The 26,955-nt window shown below is 42.8% G+C and overlaps 1 long non-coding RNA gene across 2 annotated transcripts; it reads left to right on the top strand.

Moving 5' to 3' along the window:
- The first annotated feature begins 695 nt into the window (after positions 1–695).
- Positions 696–7,989, top strand: LOC111268554 (uncharacterized). Of its 2 annotated transcripts, XR_002685288.1 has the most exons (3): positions 696–864; positions 1,618–2,591; positions 7,592–7,989. It is a non-coding gene; the product is annotated as an uncharacterized LOC111268554 (long non-coding RNA). The 2 variants fall into 2 exon arrangements; XR_002685289.1 differs by lacking the exon at positions 1,618–2,591.
- Positions 7,990–26,955: the final 18,966 nt, after the last annotated feature.

Genomic DNA, 26,955 nt, shown 5'->3' on the forward strand with positions numbered 1-26,955 from the left:
ACCCTCTTTCCTTGAATACTGCTTCCTGGCCGGTTTGGCTTGCGGTGCCGGAGCGGACCCCCACTCCAACGTTATCAGTGGAGTAGCAATCGCAACAACAATATGGCTAGCATGGGCATCTGCTATACTAACTGGGTTTCGGTCCAAGCAAACCTTTTTTCAATTCCCAGCTGGATCCAGCCATTTACCGACACCCCGACCAAGCTCCATAGGTTACTGGACGTGCTTGTATCAAAAGCTAGTAAACGGGCGGCTTCCGTTTTCGTCCGCTGTAAAGACGCCAGTGAAAAAATGCCACTTGTCTAACGGGTACCTAACAGCGCCGTCGACTCCGTTTTAGCGTCTGGCGAATGAAAGAAAAAATGTCCAATGTCTTGCCTCTCTTTTTTCTTGACTTGTTGGCCGTCAGCCTGAATGGCGTCAGTACCAGCAATAGCGGATAAGAGAACTGCTTGAAATGGTGTCGGCAGCAGAACGAGCCGCAATGGAGGAGAGGCGATGAGGGCAGACCGCTCAGTGAAGAGGAAAAAGGAGGGAAATGCTAAAAACTTTTTTCTCTAATCAATCAATCGTTTTAGCGGCGACCTGCAGCGCAGCTCTAACTTTCCTAACCCTCCCCGCGAAACGCTTTTAGCCCCACAAAGTTGCCACTGCTCTTCGAGACTTGCGTATAACGATGCTGCTGTTAGCCAGCGTATGTTCTTTTGGATGACTGCTCATCTGCGGGTGCTTGTGGCTGCATCTGTGGTGCATCTGACGAATCTGTACCCAGCGCTGAATATCTGTGAGAACTGTGCTATCATAGCCGTACTAGCACCTGCACCACTAAAAACAGATAGGAATGAAGAGCAACAGTCACAGCACGTAAGTTCGATGAGTCTCAACGGTGTATTAGACGCAACTAACAAGATGGTACGAGTAGCCTAGTTTGGTATTTAAGAATAATAGTTTATTGCAAATAGTGAGGATGCGTCCATAATTTTATGTCTTTTCGCTGCGTCAATCGAATCACCGGTACACGTTTGTATCATGTATCTGAGGTCTTGATGAATGATAAAGGTGCTCCTGCTAAATTATGCTCATATTAATAGTAACTTTTTCTGCTAACTATTCGCGATGACTCCTGAACTAGATGTAATGTCAAAAGAAAAAAAAAAACATTAGAATAAACAGAGAAAACGTAGGCCATTATCATTAGTGATTGAGCAAAAAGGTAACGTACATGCCGGAAAGAAGGCCTTGCTCCGGAAATTTACTGCATGCGCGAAAGAGCCGATTCTTATAGAAAAAAATCGTCTTGATAAGTACACAAAACTGAGGGTGATTAAGACGCCCATGGTCTTTCCCTACAAAATACGGATAATAAATATAAAATATATGTACACGACCCGTGCGTATGAAGAAGACGATATATATATATATATATATATATATATAGAAACAAAACCAACAATTCAACGAGCAATACTAGGCGATTACCTTATTCAGATGCTTCCGGTAATAGCTCGTGAACACTAGATTGTTAAGAATGAATTACTACTACACTAAACAGAAGGACTTAATTTTCAACTGGGTGCAGTTATTTTGGCATTAAAATATGAACGTGTCTCTCTTCAGGTGTACTGATTGTTGACTGGCGTTGAATACAGGAAATGACCCGTACAACTACAGAAGGCATACGCAGGATTCTTTCAAACGTTTGCTTCTTTAGGACGGGACATTAAATTAATGGTGTTCGGTTTAACCCAGCTGGATTTGCCAACCGACTTAATCTCTCCTCGAAGAGAGGACTGACTCTTTTCTTCCCGTCAGAATTTGCTGCCTTCCTCAACCTCAATTTATCCATTTTTCGTATTCAAGATCAGGCTTCACCTTCTCATTGCTTTGCATTCTCTCTTTAGCCATAACTTCTGCCTCCGTTCACCAGTCTCCACTGACGTCCCCCTTTTTTGTTAGCCTCAGCATTTATCTCCACCCGAGCGTTTTTCTCATGCTTCAGCTATCACCTTTTTTGAGAATCTTCGCCATTCATTTTCATACTGAATGCTTCCCTGATGTATTGTTCTTTGTTTCTCCATCTGTATGAGCTCCCTTCAAGATTTATTCCCATGTCTCGTCTACATACAAGGTAGCCTCTTTCTTGGCCTATATATGCTGTCCTTTATGCCTATTTTCTTCTTATCTCGGTTAGAGTCAGCTCTAGTTGCATTCGTCATGGATAATAAGAGTGGTGGTTGCAGAAATAGTTAGTGCGGACTCTTCTTGGTCAGCGGAATCAATCAGCTCGAGAAAAAGAGGTGTGCGACCGCTTTTTACGTACCTTAATTCGTACGTAGAAGAGAGGATGCTACTGAGGGGTCAGTTCTGTTCAAAGAAGCTATTAGTTCCGAACCCAGTCAGCGCCTGTATTTTGTTGGGCGCGATCCGCTTCTTAAGACAAACCGGATCAAATTAAAGGATTTAATTCAAAGCCTTCACCGAGCCGATGAGACGAGAGGAAAACTAAATCCATAGGCCTTCGTCGGAATCTTATCCTTTCGCGATATACACAGAAGAAAGACTTGAAGTGCTCCTATTAGAATCGGAAAAAGGTAGCCTTATAGTTCTAGCGATACAATTGGTAGAAATAAATATCTAAGTGATAATCGTATCCATAAAAGGATGCGTATTAGAATGCATTTACTATACTACAATGACGGTGTGACATTATTTACTATTCATTATCTCGCAAATGCTTTTAAGCCGTCTTTAAGTGATGCGATTTTTTGCTAATTGACGCGGTTTGTTTATGTACATATACTTAATCTCCGTCAGACACACATATGCATAAACATTAACTCGATCTTACGATGCAAGACAGCCTTGAAAAAAGAAACTAAAGTAAAAAAAAAACGCAAGGGTTCTCTAGATAGGATACAACAATGTACGCTTGGCACATGGGTAACACGTTCTGGTATTCTTATCTGGTTGGATAATCGATCTGTGTCTGTTTCATCTAGCAATAGTAAATAGCTCTGCCTGCTGCAAGACTACTCTTCATATTTGATCATTACTGCGACCATGTGGCTGGATAATTGTCGTATACGCCATTCTGGCTAAAAACCTCAGCTTTGACTGAGCGTATAGGGGTACCGAAGCTATTGTATAGAACCGATGATCGTTGATTGTTGAATTCAGGAAAGCTCAGTCACTCAAGCAGATTTATAAAACCCGAAACCTGTGACGGGTCTGCAGCTCTAATCGGTAACAAAAATCGTGTGTTCATATCCTAAATATTTGTCCAAAACTCAAATATTCCAAAGTTCAGAGCTGTTTTTGAGCCAAATACGTCGTGCAAATCTGAGATAGTTGATTTTCAGTAACACCTTTTGGCTTAAGCATGTATCGTCCTCGCAAGACTGACTTAAAGTCATTGAAGACCGACCGCATCGTCGTTTGCAATTATACGAAGCTATATTCAACGGACCGATAAGGACGATGTGTCAAGGTCCGAGATATAAACGCATGATTAAAACGCGCGTGCTTTTCGGAGCGTTAACTCGCTAAAACTAGTTGACTATCAATCGCTTGCAATTTTTAGATAAGAGCTAGATTAGCTCGCAATTACAGCATAGGTAGCTTTGTCTTGTAAGAAGAAGCTTGAGCTTATTGTTGTGGACAAAGCCGTCCACCCACGAACGGGAAACGTTGTCCTACGTTTTGCATGTTAAATGCGACAAGGAAGCATGCACCGACGTGCGAACAGGTTATAAGAATGTATGAGTAGTGAAAGCGATCACTTTCTCAGTAATCAATTCGTTCAATTATCATGATAAAAAGAAAATGATTGCTTACTTTTTTTTTTGTACAACGATTCTCATCTTCGTTTCATCTTAATGGTAAAAGAATAAGAGAATTATTGTCTGATAAGGTCGACTAAGTCAACCGACAGTGATATAGAAAGTATACTATACGACAGTACTGGACGATACGACAACTCATTTCACTGAACTGGATAGGTTCCAACAGAAGCACATAAGACTCGTTTTCTTTTAGTCCTACTACATAAACCGCGTGCAGGATAACCATGCTCTGCGTAGTCAGTCGCATTTTTTCGTCCAAGCTTTTGATCGTTTTTCCCTAAATTTATGTTGGACAATTTACCGAAGTCCCGTTTCGAAAACAGGATTCGCTTTTTTTTTTTTCTCTATTAAATACTCGCCCATATTTTCTTTTCTAGCCCGTTTATTCCACGTCGTTACCCCTTCCCTCAACCCATTCTGCTCGCTCTAATTATGAGATACTTGGAGACTTCCGGCCTTTGATCGTTTTTGCCTGGCTTCAGCGACGGCCTAATAACACTTTCGCCCTAAGCCTAAATAGAAATGGTGGTTGCCGCAAGAACGTAAAAAAGTTGAATTGGCGCGCGCTAAAGAACTACTACCACTAGTAGTGTTCCACCGCAAAGGAGCTCTTCCCGTGCAAGAGCATTCTCCGCGAGCCGCGGCCCAGACACGGTGATTCTCTTTACGCGTGGGCATGGGTTTCCAGAAAAAGCATGGTTTCCGTAGGGGGAACGACAGGGATGATGGTCGCGCCTAGGCCTCCATGAAGGCCACGCATCCGTACCAAGAACGAGCTTCAAGCCGATGGCAGCGCTATAGGTTGTCTCCGTCTACAAGGGCCTAACGTTTGCATCGGCTTTAAAATCAGTTTTCGTTTTCAGCGCCAACAGCCTTGTACCCTCGGAACAGCACCAGCGTTAGCAGCCGCATCAGTACTGACGCTAGGAAAGCTTTAGTAGTGTACTGGCCAGCCACACCCTACGTCTTTTCCTCAGTCAAGGAACAAACGGAAGAAAAAATAATCAACGCCCGTAAATAGCAGCTCCGCCTTTTCGGCGGTAGAAGAAAAAAAGACGACGGCAGAGTCTGAGACTGCAAGCCAATGAGGATAGCAAGAACAGCTTCGATGGCGATACCGCCAGTGTTTTCCTTTCTCTTGTTTTTCTCTCTCAACATATATATATATATATATATATATCTGATTCTTCTTTGCTAATTTCTTTCGTCCCCTTTCAATATATATATATATATACAGCTTAGTAGAAAATTGCGTCGTGGTGACGACAGAAGCAACAGCTTCAAGAAGAAACGAGCTGTTAGACGGCGAGAAGCGAGTGCCACTCGTGGAGCTCAACGTCACCGAAAGCAAAGAGGCCGAAGACAGCAGCGGAGTCCGAGCAGCCGAGGCACTGTAGCAAGGGCATACCAAAGGCAATACTGAATGATGTGATAATAGTGAAGCGGGCGAGTGACTTGAGTCTTTCAATTCTGCCCCCTTCCCACGTTTCCTGGAAGAACTGGCACATCATTGTTTCGGACTTCGACACGAAGCCACTTGATCAAATACCACCCACGCTGGACGTATAATAAGCTTGCTATTATAGGCCGATAGCAGTATGAACTGTTGCCTCTGTACTAAAAGGCGGTATACCGTTAAGCCTGATAACATTTATAAGCTATTAAATTATGTTGATACTGACGGGATGGCGGGTGTGGGTAGTACGATTAACTGAAGAAAGAAATACAGGCGCATGTTTATTAATACGCTGTTGAAAATCTAGTTGAATACTCAGAGTTTATGCTTGACTCAGAGCAAACTTGACTGTACAAAGGGTCATTAAACGACCTCAAGTTTAGACCACAGCTGGGTTCAGGCGCAGTGAACAAGGACGGAGTCGCTAACCTCGAGATCACAATGGTGCATTCGATGTGCTTACTATAACATGCTAATATCAAAACTTTTAATTATATAGAGCCGTTTGCAAATATATTAAAGAAAAAAAATACTCCTTCAGCAGTTTTGTTTCGTGATAATGTAATCGACAAACAAATCTACTTAGGCTATGGTAGGGATGCACGCGTAGCAGAGGTCACTACTCCGGAGTCATGTCATTGCAGTCGGGAAGCGCTGGAAAAATGTGTCCTCGTCCCATATTGCCATGCCGTTCTTACCAGTCGAAATACACAATGTCCCATTGGTACAGTCGGAGGAAGTCGCGTACCGATGGATATGAACGATAAGCTGAGTACAGAAAACGCCGTTTCAGACCCGACAGATAATAGACGCCACGCAATGTAGGAGGCCCGTGCTCCGCCGCTGGAAGGCGAGGTCCTGGAACCTGCCAACTCTGTCGAGCTGCCGTTGGATCGGACGGTTAGCCGAACTTTTAGGCGGAATTCGACATACATAGTTACTTCCGTTTGCCTGCTTGCCTGTTTGCGAGAGAACCTATCGAAATTACTACTACCCTTGGTCATGCCAAATTTTTTTCTACTCATCGAAGTCCAACTTGGGAGCCCTCTAGCCCCTCTAACTCGATGTAGAAGGACATCAATGATCGTGGTGAAATTTTTAGGGCGAGAAAGGAGGAAGAGGATGCATAATTCCAATAAAGAATGTTAGACAATAATAGGTCAGGGGTGCGCAGAGTAGCCACTGCAGGAAGGTTGAAGTCAAAAACGCACTTTGGTAAATATGGACCAGATACAAAGAAAGTGGGGAGGAATTGGCTTCATCAGAGCGCTTAATTCAAATACGTTGTTCGTTCCACTTCATAGGAGCAGAGCAATATCATCGACTTCGTTGGAATATTACCGTCGAGCTTATTATGTATGGGGACCGTTTCCATGTCTGTGGCTAGATCGACAGTCGTATCACCATGCAACCGCAGACTAAAGCCTACCCTTAAGTAAGATGCACATAAATACATAGATAAATATATACGTTCTTTATAGTAGGCCAGCACCATGAAAAGGGCTGGAGATAAGGGCAACATTGCGATGCAGAATGGCAGGGTGGGTCACCAGATTGAAGGGCGAAAAGTCCTGTTCGATGTTTGCCTCAGAGGTCCAGATTTAAGTCTTGTACGGATACAACTACGAGAATAATCAGGAGTGAGTATCATAGCGTCGTTGCTTAGATTCGCAATTAGCTGCTGCTTGCTATACTAGTGAAGAAATGATCCTTGAGTATAACATGAGAGGTCAAACTCTTTGGTACCCCACCTTCACTGCCGTTAAACTTCGGCGTTGCGTGACGTAATAGTCATTTGGACTAAAATAACTAGAGTGTTTTTTCCTTCTGTCTCAAAATTTTCATTCGCTACGCTCTTATGCTTAGTGTACTTTTCTCAGTAGATGCCAGCCACGCCCCATATGTCAAAGGTGGATGTTGAACTCTAAAAGCAACTGTTATATATATTACAATAATTTTTTTCTAATAATATTGCAGAAAATAAAGGAAAAGACAATTTTACGACTGCGTTGTTTAGCTTATATAAAGCAAGTCAAACACGTAAAAGATATTGAATTAATATAGCTTGCAAAGTCATTCCATGGTCCAGATGGGCCGAACAACAAAGCGTAGTACATATATATATGCCCTAGTATGTGGAGTTGGACGAAGTAAGCAGATGCCACGTATTCCTTGTTACGCATTTTCATGACGTGCGAATAGCGACTGTTTTTTTTTTTCCATCATTTCCGATCCCGCCATCTCATCGTGCCATTGAATTATTCGTAGACGCTTTTTCGTTTATTATTTGCAGATGTGTACCCGACCGACAACTTATAACACAGATTCATCGTAAAGCCTGCGGTGCAACTTCGCTGCGATTTCGGTTGGGGGTACAAAAGGGCATCCAAAGAGTAAGGCGAAGTCGAACACCGCCAATTTAAAGAAATGAGCTTAGTATGGTACGGTTATTAAAATAATTGTTACAAAAAACCGGTGCATGCATTTTTTTTGATTTTCAAAACTTGCGAGTACCAATGTGCTTCTGATAAATTGCACAACTTGTTCACTGAACTCAAAGCTACGGAATCGACTATTATAAACTATTGAGATACGTATGACTAAGACGCTATCAGAACCGACGAGAAAAACTATTCTTCTCAAAAATATATTTATAGATGTAATAAATGTTAAAACATTTTTGAAAATGAATATGTCAGTTGCTTTTTCGTATATCTACAAAGCTTTATTATAAAATATCTCATTGCTATCTCCTATATCGTTTCACAGAAAACAAATCAGCTTTCTACGAAATCAGATCATGTATCAACTGCGAAGCAAGCCTTGAAAGCATAAAATTGAGTCAGAAGCCTAACGAAAGAGGGTTGCCGAGATAGTCACAGCTGTAGATTATGATCATGGCGTCCCGTTCCCCTCCTAGCTAGCTTGTTCTCTCAAATTTGCCTCCCAGTTAACTGGTCACAATTCGTGAAAGGGCGAAATGCTAGCAAAGACCGAGCACAGATAACAAACGCTTAGAACATCTGCTGTCACCACGAATTGTTTACGACAAGTTGTGGACAGGAGAGGGTTGAAAGTTCAGGCAGGAATGGGACGCAGCGAATCCGCTCGCTGTTATGTAACTTCCCACAGTTATGTATCCTCCCAACATTTGAGGACTAAACAACAGATGTATGTAAGTTCAGTAAGTTGTGCATACGTGAATAGACAGTATTGAGCGATCATGACAAGGCTTGCCCCTGCCACCCATTCCGAGGGAGACGCCCTGGAATGAAGCATGGCTGTGTTATATTCGAGAACTTCTGGGCAGGAGTGGCATTTGGCCTTTTGTTCGTCCTTCTAAGCTTGTTTCATGCATCACTTCAGCATAATATCGGCAATTTGGTAATATTACGAGTATGTTAACACTAGCTAGTAGACAGTATGCCACGTCAGGCTTGCATCGGCTACGAGAGACGCGCAGGGACGAGCGCCCATGAAAAGGCCTCAAAGGCTGGCAATACAGGGAGCAGCTGAAGCGTTACGATTTTATAAATAGGGCAGCCGGCACACCTTGGCTGTCTGTCATATGCGGGGTAAGCAAGTGTTGCTTAACTGTATACGCTGTAGCAACCTACACTAAGTTCACGGCGAAACTTGCGGATGATCAAACGTCCTCAAAAATGGCCAAGCGTCGCTGAAATCAGCGCATTGGCAACAATTGTAATAGTTGTCTCAACAAATCGAATGAGGTCTCCTTGGGCAGATCGAGGAAACTCGTTTGCTGCAGGCTTTCTATTGACTGGATGAATCGCACTTTCAGTGAGACATCAATTACAGTTTACTTCGTCAAAAATAGTAAAAAAACACATCTGTAATTATGTGCTTAACTTTACAGTGTTTTTTTTTTCACGAATGCTATTTTATAGAAGAAATCAATTAATTAATATCTGGATTATAAATACATCAACTAAAATGCGCCTTGCGAATACGGATATGAGGCACGACGACGTCTCAGATTGCATTTGCGGCCTTTTAATGTGTTGCCCTGTTTCTATACCATAAAAAAGCCAAAAAAAATAAAACCCTTTTTATCTATTATAAATAGAAAAGTTCAAAGGCGTACCAGTATCTAGGCTTAAATCCTGATGCGAACGTATGCCCTGCACAGAGCAAAAGTTTTATCAACGCTTGTTCGCGTGGCTGACATTGTATCAAAATTCGTTAATGGGACCAAGGGATGTCTTCTTATGAACTCCCTTTCTCAGCGGGTTCGGCAAATAATATAGTCTTTCGTAAATAGCGCGTCGCGTCGCATCTCGTACTTGCATTATGCCGAACACATGTAGTTTTGCGTCAAGCTATTAATCGCAGCTTCGTTTCAGGAGATGGTTCGAAGGAAATTTCGAACGAGGCTCAGACTTTCAGTAGTTAGGATGTAAACACTTTCGACTAACAATATATATTGACCAGACAAATATTTACGAACGTCGCGTCCTTCGTTCGCGAAGACAAGTCTACAAACTAAAATAACCTCAACTTACAGACATGCACATGTCTATACACACATATATAACTCATAAACAGCATAAAGCAGAAACAGAGCTGGAAGAAACAGCTGTGCACTTCTATATGACTGAGCAATCGGTGTACTGTTTAGTGTACACCCGAAGCAATAGAGTGCTTCTCTAAAATTAGCAATGTGTTTCTAGAAGGGATGCAACAGTATGTGGCCGTTACCCCCATTCGCACATCCTATTCGTATTGCCACCAAAGGCCAAATCACTGACAATCTGTCTACTCGAGTGATTGAATTAAATTAGACGAACTCCACAAAAGCCAATCCATATTTGCCTTGTGCAGATCACAGAGATTTGTAGAACAAAACTTGGAGTGCTACCTAAAAAAGGTGCTTAGGGCTGATTCTTTTGAGGGTTCAGAGGACAAAGCACTCTAAGTGCTTTAGCTGTAACATCTGTACTGACTGCTGTAACATTCGTTAAATAACGATTCCATAGTAATGCGGCAAAATTCTGCAAAAAACGCTTCAAGCCATTTTAATCGACGAATAGTGTTAGTTGAGTAATGGTAGTAGCAGAAAGCGCACACTGACCTTCCGGTCGCGCATCGTCAGTGTCCGACGGGTGAACAGCTCGGCGTGATCATGGTTTTTAGGCCCCCTACGCCTCCATTTCTACCTTTGCTCTGGTGGAGATAGGGGTAGTTCAACAGAGACTCGAGCCTTAACCCGAACATCGGGCTTCACTAGGCCCACCGAGGGCGGTAGGCAGAGGGGAGAGGAAAAATCCGAAAAGGTGACGCATTTAACGGGGGATCACACATCTGCACTTTCGCAAGGTATTATATTATAGTATCCCTCCGGTTCGAGCACTAGCGGAAAGCGCTGAGCACCCGGCGGCCATTGCGTAGCCAGCGCCGGTTTTGGAAAGGTAACGACGACTATAAAAGGGAAGGCTGCAGCAGCCCAACAAAGATGGTAGCGGCGGCTGGGAGTAACGGCCAGTTTCTTGAATCCATTAACTCGTCGCACGGAAGATAGATTACGCCAAGGGACGAGTGGGTCCCCATGAGACGGAAGACGGTATGAGGCGTTAGGCAGAAACGCTGCCATGGGTTCTATGCGCTGCTGTGTTCACCTTAGTACAGAAATAGATACGCATCGGCGGCGATCATAAAGGATCGTGGAAAGCTAAGTAAAAAGAAGGCCTCTAGTTGTCTCTTGTTCTAACCGGTTCACTTTTTTTTTGGAGTCGTCTTCTGCCTTTTATAAAATTTATATTATTCCGACTTGGCAGATCAACCATGTATAATCTTGGGTGGCTATATAGCAATAATATCGTAGAGCAAAACAGATGCATTTATCTTTGTTTGATTATTGATATTAAGTCGGTACTTGATATGCAGAATTTTCACAGGGCTTACAGAATGCAGAGTCCTAAAAAAAACTTGGTAAATATAGACGACGGAGTAGTTTAACTGAAGCCATTTCTCTGCTATTCCCGTTGGTGCTGGGATTTGGCGGGACAAATGAAAACGTTGTTACAGGCCGACAGTCTTTAGAAAGGGTCGATATCACGTCCAACCAACTCTTGCCAAGCTGTCGTATTACGTACATTAAACCGGACTGTTAATCAAAGTGGATAGGGTAAAGGCGATAAAGTTTTAGGGTGGAAGTGGCCGTGTTGCTTCCGAGATGGTTCACGTAGGCACAACAACCTTGACGTACGTGAATAGCTTTAGGCACTTCGAAACGGATTTGTCCACTTGAGCCCCCGAACTTTCACGAGGCGCATCGGACAAAATGCAATAAGCGGCAGTTATGAGCATAGGCGTACGCACGCCTTTACCACTCTTCTTGCGTACGGCGTTGGCCTTATTCGAAATAGATATAACCGCATAGGCTTCCTATCGAACCCCGATTGTCTTGGAACAATTCTCATAGAAGAAGCTCGAAAAACGAAGCGCGCCATGTACCTGTATCATTCACCTTTGAATAAGTACGTGTACCTTCTAGACAACACACCACTGTTTACAGGGAAACTGACATGCAGATTAAGGCACCACATACCCTTACTATTTGGTGTTTCTCGAGAAGTTTACATGGATGGGAAAGATCGAATTCGCTTGTGACTTTTATAACACGAAAGCTGTGATTAATGAAGGTTGAAAAAGACCACAGAGAGCAAACTGACACATACATGTTCTGCAGTGTTTGCATATGTTTCATCACGTCATATGCGGGACAGTGGGTTTTCGTTTTCCAAATGTAACGTTCATACAACACAACTATATATATTTATATACAATTGTTTATATGTATGGTCTTTAAGGTGCAATTTGTCTTGACTTGGTAGTACTTTTCCTGTATTGTATAATAAATGAAGCATAAATGGCTCTCCTGTAATTGCCACAGAGCAGCAAGTACTTAACGGACTTCAAATGCATTCAAAGGACCGATGATATATCCGTTAGTTCATTGCAAACTTAAGCCATTTCTGCCATGATCTTACTTGGTAAGGTCATGCTGAGTTTTTGTGTCCACCAAGTTTACAACGGCATTCTCTTATTTTAAATATCGTCTATTGTCAAGTTTATACTGACCATATAATTGGGTACGCAATTGAGGCTCGTCTGAGACTTGTCAAGTATGTCCTCATCGTTTTGTCTTCCTTAAATACTCAGTTGACCAGCTAATACTCTTTCCTTATTTTCACTATCTTTTTTTCTCGCTTTATTTTCCCCCGCTATCTTTATCTAACGTGTATAGCAATGCTAAAATACTTTACGTTCCAACATAACCGACCTGCATTGGTTTTCCCTTGTCGCCTAGCAGCGTGTCTTACATCGTTAAATCTACACCCGGAAACGGATATCATAGCGGGTATCTACGACGGACCTGCTTCTATGCGAACTCCAATTAGGGTTCGTGGCGTTTGTGATAGAAGACTAATTAACACAAGTTGTAAAGTTGTCCATGGGGTCTTCAACGACCGGATGCAATCGTTGATCTTATAGTGAATTGATCTTTCGGGAGGGAAGAGGAGTGGAGGTGGGGGGTTGCGTGAGCCAAGCACAAGATAACGAAGGTGCCGCCAGAAGATATTATGCATTAACAACATGCGTACCGGTTCCGGGCGCTGGTAGTGTGTATATGCAGGTAGACAGAGACAGATAATTGTTCAGCCGGAAATGAATCAAGAGTTTTCTTTGACGCAAGATGGCGAAACCTAAATAAATTAGGAAACAAAATAAGACATAATTTTAAAGTACTGCAAATGAAAGAAAATCTTTGATTTAGTGTAAACTGTGTCAAATACTTGGCCCTGACCAATCTGGTACTGGCGGTCGAGACATGAGAGTCGAGTAGTGTACAATAAAATCTAAAGCATTTCATATCCGCTACGTTACAAGTGTAGATGTGGGTTCTCTTGCGATTCTAGAAAAGAACTGAGCCTTATCTAAGAGAAAGTTGAGACAGACCTCCAATGTGGACTCGTTGCTGGTGACACATTGTCGCTCGGCACTCCAAACTCACAGGGGTGAGACATGAGAGTGCTATCGGCCACCTTTACGAAAAAGTTCATACAATTTCTAGTTATTATTAGATCAATGTCACGCCAACACAATGTAGAAAACCACTGATGTATTTTTTTTAACTAGTAAACTGGGCAGCGTCAGTGTCAACCTGTGGTAATTTGGAGCTGCACCTATACCGCCTCATAGATTATTATCTACTCCTTTTATTATCTACTCCGCAAACCCCAATTCTGCTTTCGCTGGGACAAGTTTTGTTTAAAATTAAAAAGGATTAAAATAATCGTGTATTTTCGCTAGTATTGATATTATAACTAGTTCATCTGCGAATATGTATATCTATGAACTGACAAAACAATCGATGTCACAGATTAGATTTAAAAGTCAAAGCAAAAAGGTCGCATTTTTCTCTGAAGATAAGTAATTGTCACTCACTCCAGACAGTTTACTCTATCAAAGTGTTTCTCCCTCTCGTTGGGTCAAGTACGGCATACGAGGGTGCATGACCAGTGATGGGGACTTGCGAGATAAATCCCAGCACCCAAAACATCATTCATCGCTTTATTGTTACTTTACCTGTTCAAAATTGGATTTCAGCTTCTTTGAAAAAGCTGACATAACAATTAAGTCATCAGCATAAGTTTACTTTATGCATCCTATGTGTCCATCGTGGCATTCCTGTGCTAATGATTTTAAGGTATATTCGAATAAGTTCTTGAGTAGAACTTGACTTAAATTTGCCGTTTGTCGACACTGGCATAGAGGAATACCACAGGTGTGGTGTTGATGAGCGGAAAAAATATGTATGTATTTTCGTTTGCTATAGGTACAAAAGTAAAACAAATCTCACCAGTCCATCTTTCTCAAAACTATGATCAATTCTTCAAGTCCCTTTTCGAGGGTCGTCGTCTACGTAAAACGTCTTTTTCATTTAAAGTATGTAGCAGCTACGTGTTCTTTCGACTAACAAATATCCATTATCGCCATCGCTAAGCCCAGTTTTTTTGCTCTCCCAGTAAAAAATTGTATAAAGCGACCATTTCATTTGTTAGAGTCCCACTTTTCGCCTAGTCCTTCGTCACAGCTGTGTCTCGCAGGCATATCGTTTGTCGAAAGCGTCCCTGCATTGCCTCTCAGTTTGTCATCAGGAAAAAGACACATAGAAGAAAAAGAAGTTGAATCAAGCGGTCATGCTTTTCCCAGACAGCCAACTGACTGACTGTACAATACCTCGATAGCAGCATTCAGTGATACTGGTGGTCATCCTAAGTTCTACTTATGACGTTTTATGGCCTGCAAAAAAGCAGAAAAGACGAACATTGAGATTGAAGTATTACTGTCGCTGCTGCTGCCAAAAGCGCTGCTTCGCCGCCGCATCTATATCTTCTTGAATCCGACTCCAAACTTAGTGTTCCTTTGACTCCTGATATGTTTCGTCGTCTCATCTGGCCGGTAGTCGTGGTTATGTCAGAGCATCGCTGTACCGGATAACTGGCCAAGATCTGCGGCCATATTGTGTTTATGGTGTAACCACTGCGTGTACTTAAATAGCCTGTTTTTCTTAGCCACATCTTCACATCAAAGAGTGCACGATTATAGCGGGGAAATTTTAATAACGTACAGAGTGTCGTGAAGTACGGGAATATTACAAACAACATCAAAATTGCTGGTTTCTTTCAGATATTTGCTATTATAACTGAGTAAAGATTAAAAAAAAAAAAAAAAAAAACGGATGAAGTATCGACGTTAAAGCTTACTAAATTCAAGTTCAGATATATTTCTAAAAATCATCATTTTATTTTTTCAGTGGAAGCTAGACCCAGCGCACTAACCGACCATTTTAAATTCTCCGACTTTTTAATATTACGAAACATTGCTTACGATGAAATAGAACCTATTGGGAACGTTTTTAAAATATCGATTTATATTTTTTGTCTTTCGGGTTCAAAACAGCATTTCGTAAATGCAACACAGGCCGTGACCGATCGGGGCCGTGATCCGCCATGCCATCCTCTCCTAGTTAACTTTATATCATCACCAATCGTAGTGTTCATGCATGTCCTCGGCCTATACGCCACCTTTGTTCTTCCAGAAGGTAGCATTGTGTGGCAGATCTACGCAGTGGGCTCCGTCGTTTTCTCCATCGTGCCTCCATGGCGCACCACTGCGGTGTCATCAGCGTTGATTTTCCACAACATAGATCATTCCAACGTTATACGACTCTGTCTCCAAGGGCCCCCTAGGCAGTGAATCAGTTCAATCTGTCGGTAGGTCGCTTGTTCACGCACTATTTTCTCATTGCCTGCGAATGTTGACAATAGTAGAGAGTTTAGAGGGGCTTAACGCGGAGAATAACCTGTTCATGCGTACAGCGGCGAGGTCCTAGCGCTCCGACTGGTTCGTCTCTCGTCGAATGATAAACTGCTCCAGCAGCCAACCGCGATGGCGGGCTTGAAAGGAGGCAAAGAAGCTGTTGAAAACGCACCTACGGGGGCAAAAGGAGCCGGGGGCGTTAACACCAGCCATGTCAATATTCACACACAGGCTGCCGTTTGCTCCGGCATCGCGCCTTTATCCTATTCTGAGTCACATAGTAGAGGCAGAGAATAGGAACATGTAAAAATGGGAACATGCCCCAAGCGTCGGACGAATCTTCAACCTTAGCTGAGTATAAGCCAAGATTTAAGTTTTCCATATTATTCTGGACAATTTATTAGGTATGTAAGTTCGTTATTACCGCTGCTTGTAAACTGGCATGCTATAATATATAATATGACTCTAGATGGCAGCAGTTTTTATATGAATATGGAAAGGCACTCTCTAGGTATCTTATCACATAACCCTATTCACTAATTAAATTCTATATTACTAAGGGTTACTAAATTTAAGCACTCCCTTATCAAGAAATGCATAAGCTGACACCAATACACGGGTTTCATATCGACTTAGGATGTTCTTACACAGAAGCTCATACATTATACTGTCTCGTTCATCGGGATACATTTGCGCGCGCAATTTCAAATCGTGTCTAGTTTTGAAGACTGTTGCAATCGTCGTCACGTCGAATCGGCAAGGTTCCAATGTAATGCGCCTCACCCGGCCCCTGACGCACGGCCTCCTCCTGCATGAATGAACGCGTCTAACTCACTCATCCATCGTAGCTGCATTAACTGCCAAAAAGGGCCCAGCTAGGCTGAGTCGACCGGTTGCTTGTCCCCGATGACGACGACAACAAGAAACCCGCAGTGCAGTCAGCACCACGCAATACAAAGCGAGAGTCAGTCCCATTCTATCAGGATAGAACAGGAGACGCCGAATCGAATGCTAAGTACTGATGTCCTCCTGAAATCACAGTGGCAGGTTTTCGATGGGAGTGTAGCATCGAAGCAAGAAAGCATAGTGTAGAGGAGAGAAGGGGATAAGGGGCTGACTTGGCTTCAGAGTTTTGTCATGACCGCGTACTGAAGAGTTGGCCGCGGAAGACCTTTCCTGCTCGAGTGGGTATCGATTCAACCAAAGCTATGCGACTATTAATTGATGCTTAGCTTATCTAACGTAACGAACGTGCACGCATTTGAATTAAACAGAGCTAGAGGAAACGAGTTGGTGGCCCATAGCCATGAAGACACGCACAAATGAGGCCTTGGACAGTAAGCGTCAGGCAACGTCACACTCACGTATCCCAGTAACGTATATATTCAGTACGAATAACAAAGAAGCGTCATATCTATTCTGATCGAGGGATCGATTTGTTGTGCAGGTTTTCAGCGGTCCTCCTTGGGTGGCAGAGAAGCCTGTTATTCTGCTTACAACAAGGTCGTCATCGGTTATGGTACGGATGTATAGTAGTCAAATAATAATAGATAGAGAAATATTAATTAATTTTAGTACTATAATCGTTCAAATCTGAATTATGAAGAAAAGCTATTAAGCAGAGACAATTTAAATATGCATTGGTAGTAACGAGGTAATTAGAGTGTTGCACTTAAACTAACTGTCTGTGAGATCTACTACCTATATAAACGAAGATATAAATATATACCCATAGAATCATTGAAAAGGAAGAAAATCAATAATTTATCTTTTTGGGTGCTTCTGTTTGTACGTTGTGTACGGGACATGTGTTAGCTAACATGAATTTCCATATCATAATTCGCCAACAGTTCCTGCACGCTTCACATCTACGCTTCGTTGAAGTCTAAACGTCAAGTTGACTATGAAACGAAACATTTCCCGGCAACAAAGAGTATACGGATAGACAATGTCCATCAGAGTCAGTCAGCCTTCTAAAGGAAATGACAGGAAAACAAAGTACTGCGCCACTGGCATTATTTGTATAGCTCATTCGTACTGCAACAAAAAACTAGTTAGCGTTATGTCTGAATATGCTCTGACAGTCAGCCACTTCCCGATTTCGACATGTTATTATGCCGTGTGACCGAAACAAAATTGGTTCTATTGTACTAGTTTTATTGGGAACGGTCACTAAATTTTACGTCGGCTAAATGTTCTTATAGCTAGATAGTCGCCAGTAAGAATAGTCATTACTGTTGCTTGAATGCACCAAAGTGAACTCAAATAATCAACTCTTTACGGACGGACAAAATATACATACAATATTGTTACCTTCTCAAATTTTTCCGATATAAGTCGAGTTCAGACAGCTGAAATACCATGCCAATTGTTTTCGCCGCCAAACACTCCTTTATTTCAGCTCCCTTTGTCTTCACACGTTCAGACATCATATATGCACTTCCGGAGTATGCACGTTCATGTATGGCAGATGTCATAGATACATGAACGACTCTATCGTAGAGTTCTACCGTTATAAGTGTCAGAGGGCGGTGTATTGCAAACATTGAAATCTGCGAACTCTATAGCCAACGACGCTGCCATCCGTGTCAGCCGATCCCAGGGCCCTTCCAGTAACATTCCTCGATTCGAGGTCGGCTAAAACGAAGCATTATTCCAACCGGCTTCGTTCTCAACCCCCTCCAGCAATCCCCAACATAATGCTTGTTGTGCAATAATAATAAGGGTTGTGTCCCGTTAGCTGGGCAACGGTGGCACCACCATCATGGCGTGCGACGCGATCGTGGAGAGACGCTTCGCTTCATACAAGCGCATTTCGGCGAGGTTCCGATGGGCGACGCCACTACCGCTGCTAGTGAAACCGAACAGAAGAAACGGGATTGAAACAAATCAATGACAGTAACAGTAAAAGTACTTGGGTTTGCTTGGTGATCCTAACGGCCAATGAAGGTTTAGTCATCACTGTTCCAGAGGCGCACCAGACTGGAATGCGGCGGTAGCAGCTGTGACGCTGCCGTTGAAGGCTCGCTTGTACTTCGGCCGACTACATCGACCAGTTTTCGACCAGCGAAACCAACGAATAGACCGACGGATCCTACGCAGACCGAGTAACAGCCTCGCCAGAAACAAATGTGAGTGCCAACGCACTGACTGAATGAGTCACCGAGTCCACTGAGTCAACCCGCTCACTACGTCCGACCAGATCAGAGTAAAGCAGGCCCCCGACACCGACGCACTACATGTACTATATTATCTACTATCCGAGCGTGAAAAAGTCCCGTGTGTCTTTGGCACGCACAAACAGGATAACGCAAGCAAGGGCGAGCGACAGGAAGTACAGGCCAGATAGAAAGACGGAGAAAGACGTGGATGGAAAACGGTCCACTTTCCCCCTCTCAGAGTCCACTACTTGTTCCATGCTACGCCAACCCCCAAGTCACGACGACGACGACGACGACGATGACGACGACGCCGACGACGATGAACTCAGTGTGACTGACTGCGACAAACTTGAACACGACGAACCCTATGACAATCGGAATGTTTGCATTAGTGATCTTGTTATTAGATCTGTTCGCCTCATTGTCTAGCCGCTACTACCAGTTCTACCGTCACGTTACAGTATCATTGATTTCACGTTCCTTTCGTATCGTACTGCAGAGAAGAGTGTAAGGATAGAGGAAATGGAAAACTGCAATGAAAGGTCGCACCAAGCAGGAGGGTAATGGTATCAGAAGTAAATCCTTACGAAGGGGCAATACGAACGGAATACTTCTATAAGCTGAAGCAGGACCAGGGGGTTAGCGCTGAACTTGCGGCCTTATACCGCCGTACTACGGCTAGTAAACAGCTAGAGAAATACAAGGCAGAATCAGGGATTTCGGGCGTGAGGGGTTCAGGAAAGTGCACTGAGAATATAAAAGTGTGGGTCAACAGATCAAAACCAGTGGCAGTGGTGACAGCAGTAGTCACGCAGAGACCTATCTGATTGCCCACGTCATCCGAACGTCTGCTGGTCGCTTTCGGACGGAGACGGTGCCAATGGGCGGTGGTTGTCCCATTTTCTCCCTCTTCATCCAACAGCGTACGTTGCCTAACTTTAAGATAATGGAGGTTGTCGTCTGCGACAGTATTGGTCACACTCGTGTGTAGATGGCTGGTTCAAGCAAAAGGAAAAAGAGGGAGAAAAAGAGTGAAAGAAATGAAAAAGATCTGATAGATACCGACCAATCCCTAACCGATCGGGTATTGGAGGTTTCTGACGGGTCCCGTCACCGACTTTGTCGGCAGACGAACATATCGAACACCGCAAATTCTACTCTCTTTTTCTTGTTCTCGTCGACAGTTTCTTTGACCACGTAAGATAGGACCGAATCTGAGCTGGATCAAACGAATCAGTCAAATCGATCGGGGAAGTCGAAACACATGTGCAGGCTACTTAAGAGGAGGCCACATAGATAACCCATGCAGCAACTCCGCATATCGTAGGAGAAATTTGATCCTCTGACGCCTCAAGTGAAGTCCGCAGCTCCGTACAAAAAAAATCCGTTAACCTAATTCAGATTGTCTTTAGAGTCCCTTTATAAAAGAGATTCACTATCTTACTAAAAGCCGAAGAGATCTTCTATACTCATTGGCAATAGTGTCTTTGATATGCCTATGCATGATATGTATCATTATGAGCTATATGGAAAACGGACACTCCTAATATATATACCAATATATGTACTCTTTAATTTGCTATTTCCAAAATTTTACTTACTTGCATTTATCTGCAAGCAGCCTTTGAGATTTGGTTTGAGGGCTTTTATTTATCATTTCCGCATGTTTTTATTGCAGGTGACAAAATGCCTCACAGGTTTCTAATTGGTGTATCATTCTAAAAATGATATATCAATAATTGGTTTAATATTAGTAACCGGACTAAGGATAATATGAAACTCGAATAGGATTCTCATCTCTAGGTCTAGAACCCTAGATAACTTAATTCCCTATGTACCGATATTGCCGATTTATGTAAAACTTACTTATATATAGATATAAAACTTAATACGCCACTTTGACTTTCCATCAGGTACAACTAGATTGTATTCGAATAGCGGGACGCTATAGACCAAACACTCTCAGCATTTGCCTATTACGGCTGGCCGGCATACTAGACAGGTGACTTCAGCAGACGACATCCATTCCGCAAATATCGTCAAGCAGATACCATAAAAGCTAACGGACAAATTGACAAAGATGGAACAGAACGCCCACATCTACGACATCGTGCAGACTTGGGATAGAAATCGATTCATCTCTCTCGATCACTGTTAACTCAAACTTGCTCGTAACTAGACCTTGTTCGTACCATACAAAGTAAATTGCACTAAGACTATATATATGCCAACAATGTAAAGGCCTATAGGTTGCGTGAGGGCACAACCATTGTCTCTAGGGCAATAGTCAGAGCGCTACCATCTATCTATTTATATCAGCGGAAAGTGTCGAAAGTCTATTTCTCTGAACATCTACAACTTAACGGGGGTTGAATCTGCAACAGGACCTATTTGTTATTTTGCCGATTCTCGAAAAAAAAACAGTAAAACTCCTCATGCGAGGGATGTATGATAGGGCGAATGAGACTATACGAGTTGCTTGCTCTTCGTATCATATCTTTCTCAACGAGTCACGTTATCCATCCGGCTATCGGGTGTAGAAATTTATACAGTAAAGTGTTTAATGAGGGAACACCGCGCCGTCAACCATAGCACATATAAGATTATAATATATTTACTCGGCACAATCGTAATCAAGTCAATGTTTTCTAGTAATATAGAAAAAAATTATTTTTAAGAAAAATCCGGATTATTAGCTGTAGAACTCTTCACTGGAGCGCAATGGGGTGTTTCAATATAACATAAAGCCATATATAATGCATTCAGTAACATGGTCCTCAGCATGGACTATGCGCCTCTGTGACAAAGCGAATAAAAAATAAGATTATGTTGAACACGTTGAGCTCGATCGTGCAAGGTATGACGATGTGGCTGACCATGCCGCCTGCGAAAGCGACGGCGGTTACGTGGTCATACTGGCTGCTATGCGTCTTTGTCGCCGTGTGATCGTCGAACGGAAAGCTTCCTCAAACCGGGGGATCAAGGAGGTAAAGCAGTCGACGCGCGAAAAAGAAAACGATAGAGATATCAGCGAAATAGAGAACACCTTGGTGGGTAAGGGGTATGGTAAGAGAAGCAGGAGAAGAGCCAGAGCTGAGAAACAACATTGTGATAGCCACAAAGTGGCAAGTGACGGACAAGGAAAGCCCTGGTGGACAAACGAAATGCCCGCCTCGAAGCTTGGGCTGGACAAGCAACCGAAATTCCAGCTTTTTTTTCTCTGGCGAGCGTTTCCTTTTTTGCTTGTCGTGGTCGGTCGAATTTTCTAACGCGCGACCGACGGCGATTCCGTTTGCGTATGTGGTGACTTGGTAAGAGGGACTTGGTGACTCGCGAGATGCCTACCCAAAGTGGCAGATAGGCGCAAAGCCGAAAATGCCGTTCCCGAAATCGGATACTGGGGGTTGTTTGTCGACCGCATGGTAATGGGGAGGTAGCAACTGCCCGGCAGCTGCCACCGCATGCTCCATTCTCTCCTTCCGCTGTTTAGACTCAGAGTTTCCGCGACATTTACGACGTCGGTGACGTGGTAAGGGTGCAGATTTGTATCGAATTGGGAGCCTAAAAAATATCTCCTATAATGAATCACGTTTGAAACGGAATGGAAGTAAGGGTGAGGAACAAATACTAAACTAAAAATAGTAAACAAAATTGCAATTTGCTAATAATATCCACATATCGGTATTGTTGTACTCAACATGCCGATAGCTAATATGACACATAATTAATTAATCGATAATCAATTTGAGTATAAAAATATTATAACTTGATTAACTGTTGATTGATTTATACGCCTTACAGGAAACGTAATAGAGGTGTAGATTATGAGTGACGCAAGTAAAAAATGTAAAAGAGGATGAAAGACCAACTGTTGGACCTTTGTAAATCTACAATTTTTGTGGTCCTGTGAACATATACATTAGGTAATAAAGTGTATTTAGAAATATATCCATCTTTGCCATTGATCAATATTTTTCAAGACTCCGGCTGGCATACGGCTCTAAACATACGGTGAACTTAAAATGCATAAACTTATATTGGCATTACCAAATTCCCTTACTGTGATCACCTCGAAAGGCAACTCACTTACAAATACATATGTGCATAGATAAAGGCAGTTCCCATAGGCGCTCAGCGTACTACCATTTTTATAGATCGTCATATAGGCGTTACAAATAAGCAAGCAGCACCATCTTAATTAAGCCTGCTCATCGATACAATCTGAAATGCTCCACAGAATGATTTAGTCCATCGAAACACCTAGCTCCAGCTCTCAATATTATGGCATGTGTTGGAGATAAATAGCTTCCTTTTACAACAAGCATTGCTGTCGGAAATAGAGAATGGGGCAACAAAATTCAAATAAACACTGGAGGGCTTTCTGTCACAACGAGCCTACCCCCCACCTATTACTTCTAGTCTCAAGAAGTCAGTTCTTTCTCAAAAAAACAACAAACTAATCGTGATAAAAAGTTTTTGGAATTTGAGTGAACATCTGTTAGAATCCAGCACTTCGATGCTGAACAGACCTATAACAGGATTAAAAACTTCGAATCTTTCCAGAAATCAACGGCTTAGGTTGTTCGCGCTTTTCATGCAGACTTTGAAAGATCCGGGAAAAGCTTTTATCAGGCAGGCCAGAAGACCTTTTACAGGGTTTAGGTTTAAAGAGCTTGAGGTATAACCACGTTTAGGAAACCATTTTTGATGTGCCAAGATTTTTGATACAAAAGTTAACGGCCGTTTTAAAAAGAACAACATCATTTGCCCATTAGATAGGCTCCAAAAATTTTTTTGGCCATTTTGAGCTTTTGCAGTCTTGAAGCTTTTCGCCTGCTGCCATTCAAATGATTGATTCTGGAATTTTTTTATATGAAATATTTTCGGACGATACTTAGACAAGTTTATCCCTACTAACACACAGTTAAAAAAAAATTGCAGATTAAAGAAAGAATATTTTGAAAATGATTATCCAGTTTAGGTTCTGAACTGAGGTTATAATCGCAGTGGATGGTGGGTATATTAAATAAACATGGCCACCAGGGTTAACACTTCTAGCACATGCAAAAAATTCGTTGAAACTGTTATTTTTTTATGTACCGTCTTAAAAGCTGCTCATAAGGAGAAGTCCTGGTTTAGATACCTAACTGCTAACCCTAATCTAGCTTCATTAACGAGATTTAGTTGCCTATAATAATCTTTATTCTTTCGGTTGAGACAAGTAAAGTGTTATTTAAAAGGCCGAGAGACGGTAGACGACTCGTCGAGACGACAAAACCTTAATATGCCGAGGTGACGTTGTAGCATGTTAGATTCATAGCAGTCACACATAATCGGGCAGCAAAAGTAATAAGATGTCTTATTCGATGGCGTTATACAGCTATGTGCATATCTGTAACTGGCTTTTTTTAAGGAAGAAATATACCGAATGGTATGATTGGCAGATTTCTCCATCTAGCTGAAATGTGTACATTGGATTATACGCTTGTAGTCGTAAAGACGTTACTACTAATCAATTAAATGAAGTAAATAGATGCGCCTTACACATTTAAGAGGGGCTTCTTTTTACCATTTGTTGGCCCAAAGAACTAAGCAAAGCATAAAAGCTTCACACACTGCTTCACAGTACGAATGAGTGGCAATAGAGAGATCATCGTTGCTCTCAGCAGGAGTTCTGCAGTTGAATTGGGGACATTGTTTCTTCTGTGAGCTAAGCGACGAAAGAACGATAGGGAATGTGAAGAGAAAAAAGAAAAGGATGGGGTGAGTCGACCCCACCGCCACCACCATCAGCTTTTCACCGAACAGCACTGAAGTATCGGGGCACTATGACTGTTGTGAGAGTTTTGTTGCCCCCTGTCTACCGGCTTTCGTGTGACTCCTACAAGCGGCAGGGCTCATGTGTGAGCGTGAACTCGATTTAAATTTAAGCGCTCCCATCTGTTTCTCGCCATCCCCCTGCATAGCTCCTTTTTTCACAGTCAGTCGACGAACGCTGCCAGCAGCAGGAGTAACTCTGCCACCCAGATGCCATTACCGGTCCTTTTTGGTGGGCCTTTCCCCCTTTTGCAGCTTACCATCCTGAAAGTATTCAGCTTGCCGTTTCCCGGTCACTTTCTCCCTGTTGCCATTGTGCCATCGTATAGCATCCGTGCCAGCATTGCCCCGACAAGACTCGCAGGGGTTCTGCTAGGAATCTCGCGCAAATGCGTGTAAATATAGAAGATGCACGGTCTCGACTGTATCTGCCTGCGATTGCCATTTTAAGAGTCCCCTCCGCCCTTGGTTGCACGCCCCTTCTTCAAAATCTCCATTGTCTCAACCTTGGTTTTTTCCCACCTTCGGTTCGAAAAGGTTTGCCACACGTTTGCCCCATTTCACGTTTCGTGTACCACCCCACATCCCGCGTAGCCTTACCTTTTTCACTCGTCGTAATATAGCGCTCTCCGTCCACCATCACGAGGTCCTGTCACATCCTCCCGACAACCGCTGCTCTCACCACACCACCCAGTCCATACACAGCTTCACCTCATGTGCCCGGTTGCTCCTTTGCCATTCGCCTTTCTGATCGAGAACTTGATGTGCAATGCGTTGGAGGGGTAAACGGTAAGAGGGTGTAAAAGGATTCAGGTCGCTAAACCGAAAGTCGGCGGAGCAAGGGGCTGTTGTAGCCATTCATCGACGCTCACGCATGAAGACCTCACTCATTCCCAGTTTACTCGGTAAGGAAAGCGGTGGGCCATCTTCGTGTGTGCTGGCTACTGCCGTTCTATATATGTATATATGCGATGTGTGTGCCGCGCTAAAGAACCTGGTTAGGATAGACTAAGGCTTCGATGGAAGGGGATTGTGCTCAGGAGAGGGTAGGGCTTGTGCAAACTGATTCAGTCGTGGCCAGTGTCCGGGCGCCGCTGGCCTCTTCACGATGCGTCTGTTGGTTCATATACGACTCAGCGCTGAGTCAGAGTAAACATAAGCGCATTCACGCCTGCTATCGTTTTCGTCTAGCTTTGTCACTTCGTCGGGGAGAGTAGGGGGCGTCACCACTTGCGATGCTACACTTTGCCCAGAGCTAGAAGAACCCGCCGACAATAGAAATACGGATGTTCATCTAGTCACACAGCACCCCACATTTTGTCTAGAGTGTTTTCATTCACTGAGTCGCACGATAACCTGGCGATTCCGCAGGATTTCGGTAATTGCAATACAAGTGGATTATAAATAATCAAGCGGAGGACGGAACGGTAAAGATCCCAATAGCATGCGAACTTCAGTCATGGACAGAAGTGTTCGTACGTTATTCTTGTTGAGATACTCATTATTTGAATTTGCGATGAGCGAAAGTTTCGGCCACTCTCTGTTTGATAAATCGCTTTTTATATGATGAAATAAGCTTCTTTTTTGTACTCTACTTGTTAGCCTCGCAGTACCTAACGTCAGAATGTGAGTTATTTCGGGTTCATACATGATTCTGCGAGCCATCCACTACATTGCTCTTATTTTTGTCTATCTTCGCAATAGAGTATGACGTTGTTAAAGAGTTCAGACGTGCTAAGTCGACATAGTTGTGCCAATAACTGTGAAGCGCTCAAACATCGTGCATTTTTTAGGTGGCAACTTACCACTCTAACTTACAAAATTCTATGTCGAGTATAGGCAGAAACCAAAAAAAAAAAACTTTTCGCTTATGTCCTTAAAACCTACGATTTCAAATGATCTCGGTAAGTATTATGTGGTTCGTGGCTTGCGGAACGTGAACGAACGAAGCTTCTAACTAATTCACATAATTAATGCTGTTCATAAGGTATTCACCGTCTGGCCTCCAACTAAAACTCCAACTCTAGTAATACCGTTAATAGCAGGTCTAATATTTGATTCTACGTTCCTATTTGGCGACCTAGTATTGATTATTTGAGATAAAACGCTTACATAAACCATTCGAACTAGTACGGCCGCAATCCACTTGAAATAAACCATTGTTGGATTTCCTACTCTGGCTGTGGCAGCAGATTGACCATCCTTGTCACACTAAAGATATTGTTTTTTAAACGCCATCGGTTTCTCTGCTGCTGGAAACCAAAAGATAGATCTGAATTTGACATTCCTAAACAGCATCCGATTATGTACTTGAACCTGTTAAATTTTTCGA

Source organism: Varroa jacobsoni, unplaced genomic scaffold (assembly GCF_002532875.2).
Source record: "Varroa jacobsoni isolate VJ856 unplaced genomic scaffold, vjacob_1.0 scaffold_1299, whole genome shotgun sequence".
NCBI lineage: Eukaryota > Metazoa > Arthropoda > Arachnida > Mesostigmata > Varroidae > Varroa > Varroa jacobsoni.